Genomic DNA, 3647 nt, shown 5'->3' with positions numbered 1-3647 from the left:
GTAAGAAACTATAGCCCAGTATTGTATAACATATTTTATGTTGACTTAAATGAATAGGTTTAAAATCTTAATATATATTACATTGATCTTGATGTCAAACAGCTTTTCATAATTTAACTCGTCATAGACCTGACGCGCATGTTGCACAAGTACAAAATTGAAGTCGAATATTCCGAAAAGTTTAGCTATAGTAATCTATTCCTGGGGTAGAAAATCCTTATTTTTTTGTAAGTTTTGTAAATAATCAATTTATAACTTTGACCATATCAATATTCATTCATGTTAACACTGTAGTGCTGACTACTAAGCTGGCGATATCATCGGCGAGGAAACCTCCACCAGCTGTGGTATCGACCCAGTGGTTTAGAATAAACTCATCATAGATAAAATATGAGAATATTCTTGTAAAACAATATCAGAACTTATAAATATTTTCATCGTTCCTCACGAGATTTGAAATCCATGAAATGATTTACTCTTCTTTACCGATCAACTGGTTTAAATCGAGGAATTCATTTACTTTAACTTATTGATTCCTTTTTTTTTTTTGTTATTTCTTTTCAGTTTGATCATTTTGAGTGTGTCCACGTTTCTTACAAACTGTTAGATATCATCTACTTGTATGGAAGCAAAACAGACAACCAGCTTACGCAAAAATGTCTATTATATATGTATATATTTTATCTATTATGATAGATCAAAATCAAAGTAAATTAAAAACTAAATTTTGTTTAAGTAGATATGAAGTTCTGGTATGAATAGTTGTTAGAAAGGATAAAAGAAAAACGAAATCCATTCCATGAAGATATCTAATATTTTGAAGATAGGCATATCATTGTACAGAAATTAAGAAAATTTCAACAGGTCATGGTGTAGATAAGCATGTTCAAGGAGGTGAATAAAAAAGTATACCATCGTTTCAATTGAAGCTTTAGACTTTTATAAAAAGAACTGTCAAATGGGCTTGTAAACGTATAGTCAGAAGTCAAACATCAGCAACAAGATGAGTCAAACATCAGCAACAAGATGAGTCAAACATCAGCAACAAGATGAGTCAAACATCAGCAACAAGATGACAGGTTGATTTTATATGATTTACATCTTCTATTTGTGATTGACGCATGTATAAGTCTTTTAATTTGTGTTTTGGGGTTGTTGTCTCATTAACTCTTTGTAATACACCATGATTTGTCTCTTGGGGTTACTTCAAGCTCCCTTGTTTAAAAAAAATTATATTACCAAAAACTTTCAGATCCTCACCATTAAACTATATATATTCTGAGCTGCAATGATAACATTTTTCCAGTACACTGTTTTTTGCTTGGGCTCATGTCCTGCATCTCGAATATTATATAAATTGTTCAAATATCGTTACATTTGTTCAAATTTGCACCATCAACATCCTAAATTGCAATCACAAGACCTTTCTATTGCACCTTAAATTTTTCTCCAGAGGGTTTCATGGAGTACTCCTTATCATAAATTTTTTTTTTAATATATGGAAGACAGTTAAGATCTTCTTCATTAACAATTAATTTTTTATTTAGCTTGAACAAAAATCGTTCCATTTCTAGAATGTGTTTGGTGTGCTTCACAGGATGGGGGTCACACAATACACTTTGGTAACACACGTCTTTCTTGGGTTTAAAAACCGCCCTCAATTCACATGTTGATGTTAGCAAAATCCCTACTCATTCGTATTTTTCTAAGGAACATCAACACCTATTGATATATTTTCTCAGCTATCGGAAATACAATCTATGTCATCTTTAGATGTTAACCACATGGGATCATTCATATTATTAGACAAAAAGATCAGTACACAGTGTTTACAGAAATCTTACCAGAAACAGTTCCACATCGTTAATGAACTGAGTTCTGGCTAAAAAAAACAGGAAGAAATGAACAATTTAAAAACAATTTAAAATCCGTCTACTAACACAATAGTATGATAATTTTACAGAGTAAAGGTCAAGGTCAAATAAGACAAAAATAAGTTGCCTTAAATGTGGTGTTTATTTTGAAGTTTTTGGTCCTCACCATTAACCCAGAATCATATTGGGCACACTGACATTGATATCATATCCGGCATAACTCATCTGTACCAACTATTCTATTATTCTTAGCATTCAGATAAACAAACCATATCTAATCGATGCAGCTTGAATTTGAGGTAAATCTTACACAAAAAGTCCACTGATTGATAATTGTTTAATGTCCAGAGGCTAATTAAAATGCATTTGCATGTGAAATGATGATACCCTTACTAGACTGACCATGCAGAGTAAAATGAAGATATACAGTCCCAGGAAGACATATCATTATAATTGGACACATTATTATGACTTTGAAAACAACAATAAACTATCTTATGTACTCTGAAGGTAAGAATATACTGTATAGCGAGTTATTTTAGCTGATGTAAAATCTTGCGATATTCATTGAATAAGATATACAAAATATTATGGCGGTTAAAACTTTAATACAATACTATTGCATGTTCACTTTTAAATTGGCAGAATTTATTTTGACGATTTTGTTCTAGCGGTAAAAATAAGCGAAAATTTACACTCCGTGAAAAATAACCCGCTATAGGCTGTTATGAAATGATAGTATATAAAGGAACTAAAAAAGCAGAAAAAAATGAAGGGTCTGTGTGCTTGTTTTCGAGATATAAGCCAATTAAAATTTGGCGGGAAATGAGTCTTTCTAGATTTTTCATACTTTTAACATTGGCCGCTTTTCTCTTTTAAAAACAATGAAAAAATAACAAGGATTTTATAAGATTTTCAAATATGGTTTTTTAAACTATATGAAATAAAATTATGAAAAGAAAAGTAGGGGTTAGAAGACAAAATTTTTAAATGGCAAAGCATGGATAAAACCAGAGGATTCTGAAAATCTGGCAAAATTTCAAAAACAAACAACTTTGCCACATAAGGGGAGATAACTCAGATAAAGTAACTTTAATAATAAAATGTGTTGTAAATTTACCTATTTTATTATGTAGCAAGAAATTCTATGCGGTAGGTTTCTTTTTTTCACACAAAATTGGGTCTTCCATGCATAATCTATACAAAATCTGACAATTTTGCACAACCTGTAGAGTGAAAGAAAGCCTGGTGACACATACTTTTTATTATATTTTTGAAGAAAAAAACATGATATGAACTACATTTTGACAAATTATTAAAAAATTCTATGGGTGTTAATTTAGAACCCCCATCTACCTTAACAAGCTTATACGACAGCATACAGAATATCATTAACTTACCATTAGTGGTTCATCTGAACTAACCTCATCACAACTTTAGCAATTATTTACATCATAAACACTTAAACAGCATGCTGAAGTCTTCCTATCAATACTTTCCTCATAAATGAATTGAAAAATTGCATTTTTTATAGAATAGCAGCCATTTTTCAAATATTTTTGAGATGCTTAAGTTGACAGAGTCGAGCCATTACTATTGCTCTTTGGTCGGGTTGTTGTCTCTTTGACATATTCCCCATTTCCATTCTCAATTTTACATATGATCCGCAAGATAAGATCTGCAAAAAGGTCAGCATAGATGTCTTCTTATAGGCATTATTGCCCTTAAATGACAAGTTCAACACTTCTTTGTGTTTTAGGCAAAAACTATAGA

This window comes from Mytilus californianus, unplaced genomic scaffold (genome assembly GCF_021869535.1).
Source record: "Mytilus californianus isolate M0D057914Y unplaced genomic scaffold, xbMytCali1.0.p SCAF_1, whole genome shotgun sequence".
Lineage (NCBI taxonomy): Eukaryota > Metazoa > Mollusca > Bivalvia > Mytilida > Mytilidae > Mytilus > Mytilus californianus.
Note: the sequence above shows the minus strand (reverse complement) of the source record.